Raw genomic sequence first — 18343 nt, 5'->3', positions numbered from 1 at the left:
ATTCTATCATAAATATTATATGTATTACTACGTTTCCATATACTAAGAAATGTCATTTATATTGAAAATAGCAAATTTATTTTGTTATTTTTTAACTGGTTAACTAGTTCATATGTAAAAAAAAAATGTTTAAAAAATAAAAAACTACAAATTATCAATGATTACATTTCCATAATAAGAAATGTAGTTATTGATATAGAGAAAATTTTATATTTATCAAATACTATGTTTTTTATATAAAAAATGTAGTTAAAAATATCATAAATATTTTATTATAAACATTATATCTATTACTATGTTTCCATACTAAGAAATGTTGATATTGAAAATATTGAATTTATTTTGTTATTATTTTAATTGATCAATTACGTTTTAATGTAAAAAAACGTAGAGTTTCTGAAATAAAAAAAATTCAAAGTCTTAAATTTGTAGTAATCTACCCTATTTTTTTTTTTATAAAACATTGTTTTTATTATATTTAATCTATTACATGTCCAATTGTTGCCAGGTATCCAATCGTTTGGTTAGGAATGCAGCTTTTCTTGTCGTAATAAGTCTCAATTTATCTTGTAATTACATTAATTTTCAAGGGTAAAATAGATAAAAAAATATTATTATCGAAATCAAAAGTGAGATAAAATTTACTTTCCTCCATAAATTTTAAAAAACCTCAAATAGAAGTAGGTTTCTTATTCTAAGATATTTGAACACTATTTGAAATCTTAAAATATCCCTAAGAATCAGATACCATAAACCAAACTAAAAAAAATCATATTATGAAAAGTAAGATTCATAACAAGAAAATACATCTTTATTGGCAGTTTAAAGCATTGGTAAAAGCATTAAAAATGCTAGGAAAGGTATCACCAACAATTACTTAACCACCAACCAACCATTGGCTAGGTAGATGCCGGCAAAAAAATATCCGGCGGTCGAAACACCAATGCCGACGAAGTTATTTGGTATATTGACACAAGTTTTACTGGCACTTTAAAATGCCCTTATAAATGATGAATCTTTTAAAGGCACTTTACATTGCCTTTGAAAGTTGTGGTATTTTAGCTTTAAAAATAAAATAAACAAACTTTTACAGGCTGTTTTAACCACAATTAAAAGCTTTAGTATCTGTTTTTTTTTTTTTTTTCAATTATAGAAAAAAGGTAAGTTTTTTTATACCATAAACTACAATCTTCTCTTTTCCTTCCATAATTAAACTTAAAGTTTATTAATAATATGAAAATCATACATAACAAATCATATATGCAAATTACATAAAGATCCAAAACAGAGCAAGGCAGCTATCAAAAAGTAAAATGCTTATTGGCTCTATCAAATTACAAAGCAAGATAGGCAAAACAAAGAACACCCTTAACAAGATAAATGCTAACTTGTAAACATAGACAACTACAGATTTAAAAGAAGAATACTCAATATTTAGCATTACACTTGGCTGATAATCTTCCTCTTCCAGTCATCTTCAAAAAGCAAATCATTTTGTTCTAGTAGCCTTTTTCCATTCAAATTGTTCTCAACAGTCATTCTTCCATCTCTTTCTATCCTCTTTAGATCCTTGCAATGAAAACCAAATGGAGAGTTACAGTGAGAAAGAGTAAAAAACCATGCAATTAATGAATCAGGCCTATGCATTGAGTTAATTTGTTGATAAAGAGCCAAGCACCATTCTCTAACTATAAGTACTCTAAAATCTGAACAATTAAGGAAGCATAATCACAAAATCAACTTACCTTGAAGCAAAGATGGCTAGGAACATCCCCATCTCACTCATTTCAAGAAGTTGGAAAGCATCTCCACTTATCTCACCTTCAAACAACCCCAAGTTAAACATTGCAGCAGCTGCTTGAATCCACCATTTGAGCCAAAACCCTCGTATTAATATATGCCATCAAATTTTTTTCTTTCAATACCATTTTTCAGTTTGAGCCTTTACAGATGAATAACAGAAACAAAAAGCTCAAAATCTTTACCCTTTTGCTTTTCTTCCTATAATAGTTATGATGGCACCTTTGATAAAATTTATAACAATAATATTACTTTCATTAGAAAAAGATTTTAGAAGAAACATTTGACTTTTAGGTTTGGCATCTTTTAAATATTTAAAATTTATGACAAAATCTAATTGAAATGACATCTTTTAAAGAAATAAAGTTGCAGCAAGTTCATGCAACATAATACTAACCAATCTTTTGAGAACAACATCATCCAATTCCTGGGGCTTACTAGTGGGACCAGCATTAACATGTGAACATGCAAGTATATACAATCAAATATGGAATTACATACATGTAATCAAGGCAAATGGATTAACCCAAATAAAAGCAAGTTTATACATTTCATAGTCTCATATGACAAGTTTGGAACTTTGGATAACAAATTTTATTGCACAAAATTTCTAGTAATTTCTAATAATTACATCAAATTAAGATGAAATAAATCACCCAAAGAAGAAATTAAATATAAAAATAAGGTAAAGGAAGGTAACTGAACTAAATCATATTTTAGATTAACTTGTATGATTGCAAATCATAAATCCACATAAACCAAGGAGGAAATGATGTTTTAGACTAAGTATAGAGTTGAACCGCGGCGAAGTAGGTCTTTTAGTTTTATTATTTAGGCCTCATAAACTCATTCCTAACACTACCATGTGCCTACACAAAGAGACAAAGTATGGTAAATGATTTTTATAGCTTATCCATCCTATTTCTCCTAATGGGTAATTATGCACAATTCGAAGCCCTAATTTGATTTTTATGTAAGTAATTCATTATAACATGAGAAATCCTATAATAAATACACTACACAAAAATTCTTAAAACATTGTAGTTTTTACCTATAGTTATGTTGCTTTAAGATTTGAAACGCATTAAGGATAAAAAAAAAATAAATAAATAGATTTAAAATACCTTAGGAGTATTAATCCTTAGTAGTTTAACGATCTAACCACACATAGAGTTGATATAGCTAAGATAGCAAGTACAATGACCAAGCACTCTGCCACGTGGTAGATGCTTAATAAGCTCAAGTCATGAAAACAAGAAATCATCATTTAAACACAAACCAGCAGTCCAACACTTGATGGAAAGTTGAATCAGTAAAGATCACATTTCTATTATTCATTCAAAAGAAATTTAACTGCGTTTGTTGACTTGAGAACAAACACTAGATAGGCACAAAGAGTAGACATGACAAATAAGCAGAAGATAAATAAAACTCCAAATTTGTTAACAAAATACCATTGACTAACCTAATGATGGAATATTGAGAAACTTTTTTTTAAAATATTTCCATGTGCTGTTATAATGCAAAGTTCAGGCTACTAAGCTCTTAAACTAGACAAGAAGGTCTCCTGCATAAAGTAAAAAGAAGTATGAATTCCTTTCATGCCAAAAACCCTTAGAATTAGGTTAGAAAAGTTAATGGAGTAACATATTACAGAAAGGAAAATTCTTCTGAGTCTACTTATTAAAAAAAAAAAAGAAAGAAAATTAGTGGGACTTCTTCTTCCACCAGACTGATGCATACCAATCAAGGAATAACTAACTAAAATCTCCTTCCACCAGACTGACGCATACCAACCAAGGAATAACTGATTAAAACTGGCTTTCATCATCCCCAACCATAAGTTAAAAAAGAAAAAATAACCAAATGATTACATATATGTTCACATAAAATAGAAAATATGAAAATATCATTATGGAGTCAAGACTTTTATACATACTTGAATTAACACACAGACACACACATAACACTCCATTCAGCAATTCAAAAACTTTCTGAATATTGAGATTGAAAAGTAATTAGATCACATACACATAACATATTAGGCACCATACCATATAGACTTCTAATTCTCACTCCCCCACCCCCTATCTCTTTTCTTTCTTCCATACAAAGATCATTTAAAAACAAAATTTCTCAATTTCTAATTGGACCAAAATTTCAAGATTATTTGAACAAGTTAGCAGTAAAATTAGACTTGATTTTGAAGATTAGTTTTAAACCAATTGAAACAAACAGGTTGTTAGGCAGTTTTAGATTTTCCATAAAAATAGATGAATGACTTAACTCTTCCAAACTATACTAAATTGGAGTGCTGAAAGAAAAATTACCTCTCTAGCATGTTCAGGTGTGAAGATGAGCTCAAAAGAAAAGCCTTTATCAAGAGCATGTTGTGCCACTAGTGAACGAATCACATTTCTGCCCCTATCTCTTCTAGAAGGTGGTTGGGTAACAATTGCTGCAACCTAATTATTACTAAATTAGCAATGACTATTAATGAAAACTATAAAACATCGCAAATAGCACACGCTTTTTAACGTCTTTCCTCAGCCTAACAAGGCATATACTGACTGATTCAAGGTACAATGCTAGGAATACCATTAAAGTTTCAATTCACACACAATTTGGGTTTTAACAAACTGGATATCAGAATCAATTTCCAATATGGCGGTGACGGAGATGACAAAGAAAATGACAATTGGGGGAGTGGAACAGGAAAAATTAGGGTATGATTTTCTAATTTTTTTAATCTATTAATAGCAGAGAAAGGAATAAAAAAAATACCATCTATTTCTCAAACAAAAAAAAAAAAAATCTCATAACATAATTGAAAATGGTTCATAGAATTAAACCATAGAAATTACAAAAAGAAAAAGAAAATAGACACCTTAAATTGAAGAAGCAGTTGGATACGAGAAACCCAAGAATGAAAGAAATTGCCGACTTTTAATCTAGATTGTCGTTTACATAAAAGAATTCATGACCATACAAATTTGAATACGCTATGTGATCTGCAACGAAAATCTTTCAGTTTACTTCAAGTCCAGAGGCAAATAATCTTGATAATTGCATAAACAGCAGTAGACTAAACATATAAACAACCATTCTTAGTGATTAACGCACTCGACTTGCATAAAAACCAAAATTATAAATGAAGCATCATTTATGCTGTTAGTCGCTTTGCATCACTTATTTTGGTGAAATTATCTCACTGAAGAAATGATTTTAGCAATAACAAGATGAATCAATTGTGGTAGAGATGACGAAGAAGATGGTGAAAATGGTAATTTTCAAAAATTAGGGTTTGATTTTCAAAAAATGGGGAAAATAGCTTCAAATCTTATGGGAGAAAATTGATTTGAGATGATTTCGACTTTGATTTTCAAAAGTTAGGGTATGATTTTCTAATTTTTCAATCAATAAAGACGGGAGAAGAACAAAAAGAGAGAGGTGAAAAAAAGAAAATCACGTAAAAGATGCGAGACTGAAAAAATTTGGTTTGAAGAAAGATCATCGGGAAAGGATGGTGTTTTTATTTCTTATTAGAGGCTATTAGTGCTAAATCATTTGTGTTTAGCGGCAGTTTCATTTTTCTCAAAAGAAATACAAAGTATTATAGGAAAGCACCGGCTGCTCCCCAAACCCCCAAGAAATAAATACCTTTAAAATTACATATTTTTGTAGTGATTTCAACCAGTGATATAATTTTTCCTCGAACCAAACACTCTCTTAGGGTATGGGTGCCGAAGTGTAGACAAAGAGACAAGGACTTGGGTGGGTGGTCGATTAGATTAGGTTGTGGTTGGGTTTGTTGTAGGGAGGAAACTAAAAAATCAAAGCTGCCATGGGAGAAAAGAAATAGAGTCTCAAGAAAGGGCACAAAAAGATGAAACGGGGCATGGAGGTTTGACCAAAAAAAGAAACAAAATATAAAGAGTATAGAATGGTCAATGGTCAATGGAGAAATTAAGCAATTAGATAAGCTTAGTTACATGTATTTAAAGTTAAAATTGATTTTTTTTTTTTGAATGAAAATTTTGAAAGGAAAAGCAATTGATTATTGAAAAATGGGATTTTGAAAAACTTTTTCTGACTTAAATTGAAACTGAAACGGAACGAGAGATGATAAATAATGAACTTATTTTTGTGAGTGTTTTATTTAATCCATTTAATCCAAAACTTTCTTTTCTTTTGCTTTTCTTTCTTTTTTATTTTTAAATAAAGTGTTTGATAAATTTTTTTTTAGATTTTTTTTGTGTTTGATCCACTTAATACCAAGGCTATGGTACATATATTGTTTTTTTTATATATTTTTTTATTTATTTAATAAATAATTTTTAATTTTTAATTATTTTATTAGACCTATTTGATGCCAAGTGTATTTGACATGTCAAGTCATTTGATTCTTTTTTTCTATTTTTTCTATTTACTTTTTTATTTATATTTAATAAATATTTAAATTTATTTTTTAAAGCCCATTTGATATTATTGATTTTTTTATTTTTTTAATTTGATTATTTTTTAAAGAAATAATATTAGAAGATGTATTGATATCACATCTGAATTTAATAAGTCCACATGTCATTCCCATTTGACTTGCTTTTTTTATCTTTTTTTCTTCACCATTTTCTTTGTGGTTTTTTTTATTTTTTTTTGAAGTTTTTGACTTTGTTTTATTATATAAATTTTATAATAAAATTTTTTTATCAAAAACTAAAAAATAAATAGATTTAAAAAAAAATAGATTTATAAATTTTATAATAAAATTCTTCACCATTTTCTTCACCTTTTTTTATTTTTTCCCTTTTTCTTTTTTGTCAATTTTTTTTATCTTTAATTTAGATAAATTTGTTAAAAAAATTCAATGAAATTATTATAAAACAAAGTTAATAGATGTAGGGATGACAAGATAACTTATATCTTATGAGTTTTAATTCAACTTATTCGTACAGATTTTTTAAAAAATTAAGATGAAATTGATTTGTTTTTTAAATTAAAGTCATATCAGTGATAGGTTTAAAATTTTTTATCTTACCTCAAGTGTGTGTGTGTGTATATATATATATATTATTTAGTTCATTTTATATTTATAAATAAGTATTATATTTATAAAGTTATTATTTAATATTTTAATTTTATAAAAATACTATATTTATAAATAATTGAGTTATAATCCATTTTTCTATCTATTATATAAATCGTACTCATTTTTAATTTTTATTGACACTCATTCAAGATGTTGACATTGTTTCTTTCCTTTTTTTATTTTTTCCCTTTTTCTTTTTTGTCAATTTTTTTTTATCTTTAATTTAGATAAATTTGTTAAAAAAATTCAATGAAAGTGTCCACATGGCACCCAATTTGGTTTTTTACTTTTCATTTTTTTTAATTACATAATTTTACAACAAAAGGAACTAATAGATAAAGATGGTAAAATAATTTGTATCCAGTGAGTTTCAATCTAACTTGATCTAATAGGAGAAAATTTTTTTCTTTTTCTTTTTCATTTATTGTTTTTTATTAGATAAATTTTATAAGAAAACAATGTTAATGAATATGGCTTTAATAGCACCCTATTTGTTTGTTTCTTTTCTTTTTCTTTTTTTTTTTGTATCTTTTAATTAAATTATTTTACAATAAAAATGAGTCAATTAATAAGGATAGCCAAAACTATTAATATTGAATAGGTTTCTACCAATTTCTATTTGATTTGGGAGTTCTATAAAAAAAAAAAAAAGATATTAAATCAAATCATATCAATTTTTTTAAAATATGGAGATAGGTTTAAAGCAAATTTAAGATGTTCTGTTACAAGTCTTCCCATGGTACACGTAAAAATATATATTTTGTTATCTATTTAATTTTATATTCATATACATATTATATTAAAGAAATTATTACTTTTTACCCTAATTTAAGATATTAATGTTTTTACATTCAATTTAGACATACATGTCACCTCAACGATCTCTTTTGTCTTATTTATTTATTTTAATTATTTTTTTGTTTTATTTTTTTATTAATAAAGTTATTATTTGATATCTTAATTTAAAAAATTAACACTTTAAGCTTAATTGGGATGTTCATGTTATATCTCACAGCTACATTTTCTTTTTTTCTCTTTTCTTTTTTTTTCTTTTTTAATTTTTTTATTAAATTAAGTTTTTGAAAAAAAAAAGACACCAATGGAGATGTCCATGTGATATCCCATTTCACTTTTTTTTTTCATTTTTTTTTGTTTTTAATTAAATAAAATTTTCAATAAAATATGACGATTGATAGAGATGTTAAAACATTTATATCTAACGGGTTTCAATTCATCTCAATTCATTATGAGATGAATTTTTTTTTTTTTTAATTTGGATCGAGTTAGGATAGATAAAATTTTTTAATGAAATACAAGACTGAGGTAAAAGCTTGTTTACGAGAATTTATCCTAGCTCACTTCGAGAGATATATAAAAATATATATTTTATTGACAAAAAGGTCAAAAAATTCTTTTAACAAAAATTTAATAATCATTTAAGCCCTTGACGTTTTATTACAATTAATTAAGTAACAAATTTTATATTTCGAATCAATTAAACTTTTAAACATAAATTTTCACCTAATTAAGCTCTCAATTAGATGGAAATAGTTAAATATTTTTCTTTTGACTCAATTGATGAAAAGAAATGTTTAAGGGTTTAATTAATTGCAAACAAATGAACGAGGCTTAGATAATTATTGAATTTTTATTCAAAGGCTTTTAAGACTCATTTACCTATTTTATTATTAATTTAATTTTCATTTATATATGTATTATATTAATAAAATTTTTATTTGATACCATAATTTAAAAAATTAATATTTTAAATTGGATGGAGATACCCATGTCACTTTCTATGAACTTTTTTTTATTTTTTGGTTGTTTTTGTCCTTTTTACTTTTTATTTTTTACTTTTTTATAAGATATATTTTGTAAGAATAAGAGATCAATTTAAGTGTTCGGCATCATCCCCATTTGTTTTTTTTTTTACTTTTAACCTTTTTTTTTCTCTTTTTATTAGGCAAATTTTGCAAAAAATAATCAGTAAATGAAAATGGCAAAACAAAAAAAAATTTTGACTCACAATAGCATGCAGGTTTTTTTCTTTTTTAACTTTTTTGGGGGTTTTTTATACCTATTTAATTTTTTTAATTATAAAAAATAAATACATATTTTTAAAGTTTTTATTTTTTTATGTGAGCTTATACCAAACTTTTTTTTTTGTTTTCACTTTTTATCATTTTTTTTCTTTTCTTTTTTTTAAAATATTCAATAAATATTATTCCTTTTTGGATTTTTTTACTTTTTACTTTTTATAGTTAATTATTTTTTAAATGATAAAAAATAAATAATTATTTTAAAAGATTTGTTATGTGACCCATTTACACCATTTTTTTTTTGTTTTTCCTTTTCTTTTTTTTTAAATATTTTTTGAATTTTAAATTTTTTGTGTGTAAAATCCACTTGATATCAAGGTATGTCAAGTATTTTACTAACTTTTTCTTTTTCATATATTTAATAAATAATTTTTATATTTTAATTTTTTTGTGATACATACTTGATATCAAGACTGTACCATATGTCAAGTAATACTATTAATTTTGATCGTTTTGACAGTAAGTTTGAGTCTCGCTAAGGGTTGCCGCATGGTCCTTCTTCATTCATATTTTTTTTTTTTTTACTTTTTTTTGTATTTTTGTATTTTATTTAGATTTTTAAAATATTTAATAAATACTTTTTAAAAGATATAAAATTATCTATTTTATTTTATATATATGTATATGTATTCACAATTTTTTTTAAAGCTTGGTATTAAGTGGGTCTTGCACAAAAAATAAAATAAAAAATTTAAAACATATTTTATCTGAATAAGAGGCCAATTTATATATATATATATATATATCCACATGTCACTTCTATTCAAGTTTATTTTGTACTTTTTATTTTTTTTGCGTTTTACAAAATTAGATAAATTTTTTAACAAAAAATTGATGAATAAAGATGAAAACAAAAAATTTTTGATTCGTGACAGCACACGGGCATTCATCTAATCTTTGTATAATTCGGCATATCACAATATTATAAAACTGAGTTGAGTCAAATGTAAAATTCTTTTGTAACACTGAGAGGTTCCAACGGTAAATTTTAACTGACTAAACCGACGAAAAATTGAAATTCAATTAAATCAAGGTCAATTTTTCGGGTTTAGCTATTTTTTTGGTTGAATGGTCAATTGGTTTGCGGTTTTGAAAATCATGAATCGAACCTACCGAAAAAATTAAAAATTATACCATATGATAACATTTTTTGCAAATACATCATCATTTTTGCAAATGGATTGATCCTTTTCAAAAATGGATTAATCCATTTGCGAAATACATCTCTATCTATTCAAAATTAAAAATTAAAAAAATTAACCGACTTATTTCAGTTCAATTTATTTCAATTTTCACCTTTTTAATGGATTAATTCAAATTTTTTCTAAAATAACTTATAATCAAATTAATCAACTAATCAAAATTGAATTAATCGAAAACAACCATAAAATGTTAAATTTGATATTTTTTCAATAAAAAAATAATTCCTAATAACCACTCTTCACCTTCATTTTTTTATGAAATCAATTTTTTATTAAAAAGCTTAAGAAAAAAACTAAATGATTCTTAAAATTGTTTACTATTAGTTATATTTTTAATCAAAATTTCCGGTTTATTAATGATTCTACTCATTAATTGTTTTATTGATTTTAAGTTCTTAAGTTTTAATTCAATTCATATATTACTATTTACTGTGCTAATTCATAAAATAAAGTTGTAATGTTGTTACATTTTGGAAAAAAAAATACAGGAAGTAAAGAAATTTTGGAGACACCGTGTGAATGTGATACGGGTAGCTTACTTAACGTGAGTCAGGGAACGGCAAAGTGAAAAAACACTTTTCTTAGGACACGTGTAACATAATTAAATCCGTTTGTGAAGTTTTTGGACATCACTCACAGTCCTATTCACTGTCAATAGAGTCCAAAAACTCAGATCCTATTCATTGTCAGCGACTTTGGAAACTTGACAAACGGATTTGTCTAGTTATTACGTGTTCTTTTGAAAAAAAAAAACATATATTTTTCGCTTTGCCGTTCACTTTACTCCAAGATTTGTTACCTCTTTCTCATCCTATGTCTTCAAAATCTCTTTACTTCCCTTTCTTTCTCTTTCCCCCTTTTTCTTTTTTCCTTTTTTTTTTTTTTTATTTCAGTTCCATCGCTTATCTTCTTCGTTCTTCCTGACTTCCATCTCAACCTCTCATGCTTATATGTTGGGTTTCATAACTTATATCTCTCGCTAGATATATTTGCTGCCATAGGCCATGATTCATATGAAGCTACCAAGCGTGCTATGCAGAAACAATGGAGCCAGTTTGAGCGCCCAGATTCATTTTATGCTTCTGATGGATACCACTCACAAGAGCTGTCATTGTCACTTTATCAAAGAGAGGAAATGGCAGCCAAGAGAAATAATGTGGTATGTTTGTAATTATCAGATCTAGAAATTACATTAAAAATTTTGGTCCAGACATCTGATTTTAAAATTTTGGCATGTTACGCGTAAGACGCACGTTCACATGGTATGTTGGGTCTGATCTTTGACGGTTAACGGAATCGTTAGTACTATGTCATCATGCAATTGTATTATTCGATCAAAATGATTAAAAAAATAAAAAATTTATATTTGATGCATTAGTACGTATAACATAATGACATCTCATAAAATTAGTTTTAAAATTTTAAAATCTTAAAAATATATATTTAATTTTAAATATGTATTTAATTTTTAAAATATATTTTATAATAATTTTTTATAAAATTTTATTATGTGATTAATTATCTATGTATAATATTTATATACTTATAATATATTAAATATAAATTTAAAAAAAAAATTAAAGGATTTGATTGACTCAAATAAAAGAGTAAAGGCTCGAACGGTTCTGTTTGCAGAATTCAAATGGCTAATTTTACCGTTACGTCTAAAAACAAAAAAAAAAGAAATAAAAATGAACTAATCAGTTGTGATAGGTTCGACAATGAGTGAGATTAAAAGATCCTTTGTTGCTCCGCTTGACGTCCCAATACCATCTCCATGCTGGAAGATGCACTGAGCAGTACGCGCCATGTTTAAGCACATCTTTATCATGGATCTTGGTAGGGAATTTTTGTAGCTTTCCTCATTCAACATTTCCCATGAATGAGCTATCAAACCCTTAATGTGCTGTCTTGCTTCTTCTTTGGACATTCCTCCTTCAATCATGTAGCACTCTGTCGATTTCGCAACGTCTCCTCTAGCACCCTCGGCCTTCAGAAAGAAGAAAGATTCAGAAAATAAGGGATTATTGATCATCATTTGAGTGAATTTCATGCACAATTCTTTTTACTCTAATTTTAAAATTATTCAATCACAATTATACAAGAGTTCACAATTTATAAATGTAGATTGAATATAAAATCTTTTTATGAATTTCACATATTTATAAATTATAATTAATTAATTATAGTGTAATGATTGTAAATAATACGTGCTCCAGATTCTGTTAGTCTTATAAGTAGTACATACCTCGGAAGTACCCAAATCATCGCTAAGCCGGGTAATTAGGGACGACCAATATATTAGCTCACGACCATGCTTGAAGCAATGATCCAGAGATTTTTCTGGCATTGAGCCTGGTTGTAAAATATAAGCATGAACTATGGCTGCAGGACCACCCACCGAAATCCAGGCGTTTTCTAAATACTCCTTCAGAGCTGGTGTGTACCCGTTGTCAAACCATTTTGCTTCGGTTAAATATGACTGACAAAGCTTCTTCCACTGCAGTTGACATAGAATTTCAGATAATTAAGCATGCGGTATTGCTCCAAAATTCGCCATTTCTGAGAGAATCTTTTTAGAACTAGCTTAATGATGTACCTCTTCCCTAATGTAGCGGGCGATATTGAATCCATGATCTTTCAGGATTCCATGTCCCAAATCGTTAACAAAGTTGAACAAGGCTAAATAGCATGCCCTCATATATTCTGGAAGGTCCTTCATGGCCCTAATATCCCATCTAAATTGCCAAAAAAAAAGAAAAAAAAAAACAATGGAGGAATTTTGTTAGAACATTTCTTTTGTTTTTTCCGCGAGGAAAAGAAGCAGAAGGGTCATTGTCGTACTGATTCACTGCTCTGGTGAAGAGTTCAAGTTCATCCGGCAGTCCATATACATCATACATATCATCAATTGCGGTTAAAATGCATACGAATTTGGTGAGGTACATCCTGCATTTGGAGAATTGAGGCTCGAAGATGATCCCCATTGCCCATATGTAATTTTCCATCAATCGATCCCGTGAAAAACTCATCTTCTCTTTAAATCCCAAGTCTCTCCACCACCTGTTGAAACAAACGACGCCTCTCAATTAGTACTTCATCAATTAAAAGTACTTTAATGATACAATTATTCTTACGTTGCCAACTCTTTGAGTTCCTGTTGATAAACTGATTGCACTAGATTGTAATCTAACATGGCAAGCTCAATTAAAGTTGAATTCTTTGTGTCCTGCTTTTGGTAGAGATCTATAAAAGTCATTGCCTCAATTCTAGGCATCTTCCAATGTAAAGGAACTTGTAGGGACTGTTGCACTTGGATACCCAAATCACAATCTAAATTCCCCAATGAAGATTTGAGATGCTCTGCACTGAATTTCTTGGCCTCTTCCATAACATCTTCTCCATGCATTCCGAGGTATGAAGCTTCATATAAACTCAAAAGCCCCGCCACATCTCCTCCTAAACTGTCCATAAATTTCCCATCTCTACCTCTGAATCTGTTAAACAGATCTGTTTTCCACCATGATCATCAAAAAATGAATGAATTAATAAAGTCAGGGGAAAAAATTAGGCACTCTGGCTTTATACTTCTATATTTTATGTTTACAACTCTGTTATCACCTGTGCTAATCGGATAACCATGTTCACGTAGAATCCGGAACAGTAATGAAGTTGTATAAAGATCCTCGGTAACAGTTTTTCTTCGGACATTATTTAGAGCCTCACCAATCTCTTTGCCGAAATGGTAGGCTACGCCTAACCGCTGCATCAAGTCGATTAGATTCAATGTTGCAGAAGGGTCTTGGACAAATGCCAACAAATTTCTAGCCTCTTTCTTCAAGTTCTCTAATTTAGTACCATGAAACTCATACTGCAACACATGCTGGTACAAAGTTAAAAAAAAAAAAAATGGCATATAGAATAAAGCTCATCCATGATGAAAAAAAGTGTACTTACCGAATATGGAGTGGTCAAGGATTCAATAAGTTTCGGGTCCCAAATGCTAGGGTGGTAATTAGCTGATCGACGTTGGTTTGCTTCTATGAAGCTGGGCTTTGAAATGATTGTGAAACAACGAAGCACCCTTGATCGGCCTAGCTTTCTCCCTGTTGTCAGCCATGGTGAAAACGAGTTTCTAGGGTAAGCAATTACAGCAGAACAAGGAAGACGGCAGGGAGAAGAGCAAGCAGTTGTTTCATTGATGCACTTATTCAGAATCATTTTAGGGAAACACGGTGTCCATTCGTGCGTAAGTCTTATATAGAAATTATACAACGTGGATTTGGTGATAGTTAACAGAATCCAATGGCATCGTCAGTCCGTCATTTTATTTTTTATTTTTTATTTTTTCGTAAAAAACAAAAGACACCATTTATTAAAATTGTGAAAATTTTAATTTTTATCTTATTTGTTACTCCAGTACTTTCGATTTTATTATTTTGTATACTTTATCTAGGCCAAGAGGCCAATTATTATGTGTAAATGCGTTCTTGATCTCTTAATTTAAATTAAAAGTATAATTAAATTTGAGTTAAAATTTATTTGAAATTTGATTCAAATTTTAATTTTAAATCTTGAACTTAAGTCAATATAAAAATTAAGTTATTCGAATTCATTCGATTAAATTTATGTATCGAATAAAAAATAAATTTGATTTTAATACTCGATTTTAAATTAATTTTTTGTATTTAAATTTGAATTTAAATTGATTTATATGAATAAAATAATAATTTTTAATTAAATAAATATAAATTATATTAAAATATAAAAATTTGACTAAATTTGTAAATTTTTTGAACTGAACATTAAAATATTCAAATTCAACTTACTCGATAAATCAATTATTTAAGTTTAAGTTCGATAAGATAATGATAGAATAAAATTTAAATTTTATTTGAATTGAATTTGAATAATTTATAAAAATTAATATATTATTTATATTTTTAATTTGGTTTACTGTAGACAAATAGGGCATGTTTGTGAATGGTAGCAAGATGATGCGATCAGGGTCAATCTGAATTTTTAGACGCTTAAAACCACTGCGGGCATGTGGTGTTGAAGGGCTCGAATGGCACCAGGAACGGTTTCGTTGGCCACATCATGCTTTTTGGAGGATTTCTTGTTTTCTTAGGCCATGGTTGTTGAGTGAAAAACCTGCAATAGTTTTCTTTTCTTTTTTTTTTTCTTTTTTTAACTTGGAAAACCTATAATAGTTGTGTGGCCGAGTTTCAAAGTCATTATAATCATTTATGGGACCATAAGTCTTGGTAATCTCGGCAAGCATTACAGGGTAATAACAGTCAAATTTCTATATAGTAACAAAAGTAAAGATTTGCATAGGAATTTAGAGTTAACTTTTGTATACCAAAGATTTTGTTTTTCTAGTCATTAGCTTTAATTACCATTGATCACTGCTTATTACTTTCTATGAAATAGATCAATAAATATTTTGCCAAAAATGTACGGAAGCTTTTCTTTTTTCCATGTTCATTAATTATTTCCTTCTTTTGTACGTATCAATTACTATTTTCTTTTTTTTTTTTTTCCTTATACGATAGCATTGCTTTCGTTTTGCTACGCACCATTTATTTCTTTCAATGCTCAATCATTATTTTTTTCCCCACCAATCATTATTATCCATGAGTTTCTTTCTGTCAATTATTCTTTTCCCACATCACTCTTAGTCGTCACCTCCCCACCACTTTTTCGATCACCGTCCATTATTATTATTATTATTATTATTATTATTATTATTATTATAATTATTTAGATCACCGTCAATTATTTTACTCATCTTTTTATTGGACAAGTGACAAATATAATAATATAAAAATAATATATTATAATAAATTTATAGTAATATATAACAATTAATAATTTAAAATATAAAAAATAAAATATATTAAGATTAATATAAAAAATCCATCAATATAAAAAAAAACTCACAAATTACTAAAAAATCTTCACTATCAAATAATAAATATATAAATTTTTTTTTCGGTTAAAATTAAAGCTAACAAACAACTAAAAAATAATCAGAGAAATCTCACTAAATCAATGACTCAACAAATACATCTTAAATTTGTTTTTAAAAAGCTTCAAACCCGATCTTCATCATTCATAATGTAAAACATTAAATCATGAACCTTTTGACAAAATTTTAACTCAATTGAACTATGAATCGACTACCATTTAATCAATTCTCCTTTCTTTTTTTTCTCTTTATCTTTTCTGACTTTTTTTTTCCTTTTTGGCGCTACATCAATTATCACACTAAAAATCACAGCCTTACCTTTTTAATATGTAAGGCTCTTATACCACGTTAAGTTAAAAGACTTATAGCCTTTGAATGGTAAAAAACATAAGGTTGAACCTCACGTTCCTAACAATCTTTTCCTCCAATCCCATTAGAAAGAAATTCATCACCATAGTAGTTTTATTTGAAACTTACATTGGCTAAAGAACCCAATCCGACTAAGTTATTGCAAAGCTCAAGTTTTTTCCTGAGAAATGTCTTAGTTAACATATCTACTGCATTCTCATCATACTGAACTTTCTTTAACTGCATCTGCTATTTTTCAATCATTGAATACAGGCAGTGATATCTAATATTAATATGTTTTATTCTAGCATGGTATATGGTATTCTTACTCCAATTTAAAGAACTTTGGCTATCACAAAATTTCGCATACTCTTTATGATTCAACCCCAATTCAAGAAAAAAATATTTTATCCAAAGCATTTCTTTACTTACTTTAGTTATTGCAATATGCTCAGTCTTTATAATTGATAAGATAACACACTTCTGTAACTTAGACTACCAAGATACAGCTTTTCCTGTAAAAGTGAATAAATATCCTGAAGTAAATTTTTTACATCAAGATCACCTGCCGTATCAGCATCACTAAACCCTTCTAACTGGTTGTGAAACTCCATAACTCAAGTACATTTTTTAGGTGCCCCTCAAATATCTAAAAATTTATTTCACTGCTTCTCAATGAACATTTCTCGAATTAGAAAGAAATATGTTGACTACACCAACTGCATAAGTAATGCTAAGCCATATGCAAACCATAAGATATATCAAAGAACTGACTACAGAAGAATAAAAAATACTAGACATAGCTAGTTACTCTTTTTTAGTCATTGAATAAGATTTCTTACTCAGATGAAAATGATTGGTAAGTGGACTGCTAATTGATTTAGCATACTATATGTTGATTATACAAAGCACCTGTTTAACATACTTTTTCTGTGATAACCATAGCTTTCCAACTCTTCTATCTCAGATAATATTTATATCAAGAATCTGGTTTGCTAGACCTAAATCTTTCATGTCAAAAGACTTAGACAAGTATTCTTTCAACCTACAAACTATACTAGCATCTTATCCTATAATCAATAAATCAACATATAATAAAAGAATAATGAAATTACTATCAGTATATTTTTTAACATACACACAAAAATTCGTTGTTATTCTTTTACAACTGTAGCTTACCATAAAAGAATCAAATTTTTTGTACCACTATCGCGGATTATGTTTCAAGCCATACAAGCCTTTTTTCAGTTTGCAAACTAAGTACTATTTCTCTTTTACTTCAAAACCTTAAGCTGATTTATATAAATATCTTCAAGCAAGTCACTATGTAAGAATACAGTCTTAACATCAAGTTGTTGAAGTTCAAAATTTAAATTAGCTGTTAATCTTAGTACCACTTGAATGAAACTCATCTTCACAACTAGAGAAAAGATCTCATTAAAATCGATGTCGAGTTTTTAAGAAAAACTTTTCACTATCAATCGAGCTTTGTATCTCACTAGTTTGTCACCATTTGTTTTTCAACTTGAACATCCATTTATTCTTCAACGGTGTCTTCCATTTTGAAAGTTTAATAAGATCATATGTACCATTTTTTCACAATGACTTCATTTTTTCTTTTATTATTTTTAACCAATGCTCTCTATCGGAGTAATCTATACATCTTCAAAGCTTTTTAGCTCATATGCTAAAGCTCTACATTACATGAAGTTGAAAGTAGCTCCCCCTACTCAACACTTTCTAGTAGAGAAGACTACTCATCCTGTTCAACACTCTCAAGTAGAGATGATTGCTTCCCCTACTTAAAACTGATTACATTTTATAAACACCAAAT

The 18343-nt window shown here is 27.8% G+C and overlaps 1 long non-coding RNA gene and 1 pseudogene across 6 annotated transcripts; both read right to left on the bottom strand.

Moving 5' to 3' along the window:
• Positions 1–1206: 1206 nt before the first annotated feature.
• LOC111309247 (uncharacterized) lies at positions 1207–5750 on the bottom strand. 5 transcript variants are annotated; one of them, XR_016331000.1, is made up of 5 exons: positions 5461–5750; positions 4688–4811; positions 4131–4265; positions 1746–1854; positions 1207–1569 (listed from the first exon to the last, which is right to left on the bottom strand). It is a non-coding gene; the product is annotated as an uncharacterized LOC111309247 (long non-coding RNA). The 5 variants fall into 5 exon arrangements; XR_016331002.1 differs by lacking the exon at positions 5461–5750 and adding an exon at positions 2198–3367 and having other exon boundaries at positions 4688–5453; XR_016331003.1 differs by lacking the exon at positions 5461–5750 and adding an exon at positions 3266–3367 and having other exon boundaries at positions 4688–5453.
• A 6060-nt stretch (positions 5751–11810) lies between these two features.
• Positions 11811–14419, bottom strand: LOC111308418 (putative terpene synthase 9; annotated as a pseudogene). Its single transcript, XR_016330999.1, has 7 exons — positions 14145–14419; positions 13809–14058; positions 13325–13697; positions 13032–13250; positions 12787–12925; positions 12436–12687; positions 11811–12177 (listed from the first exon to the last, which is right to left on the bottom strand). The product of XR_016330999.1 is annotated as a putative terpene synthase 9 (transcript).
• Positions 14420–18343: the final 3924 nt, after the last annotated feature.

This window comes from Durio zibethinus, chromosome 2 (assembly GCF_047325235.1).
Source record: "Durio zibethinus cultivar Kanyao isolate XHJ-2024 chromosome 2, ASM4732523v1, whole genome shotgun sequence".
NCBI lineage: Eukaryota > Viridiplantae > Streptophyta > Magnoliopsida > Malvales > Malvaceae > Durio > Durio zibethinus.
Note: the sequence above shows the minus strand (reverse complement) of the source record. Positions and strands in the feature narration are given on the sequence as shown.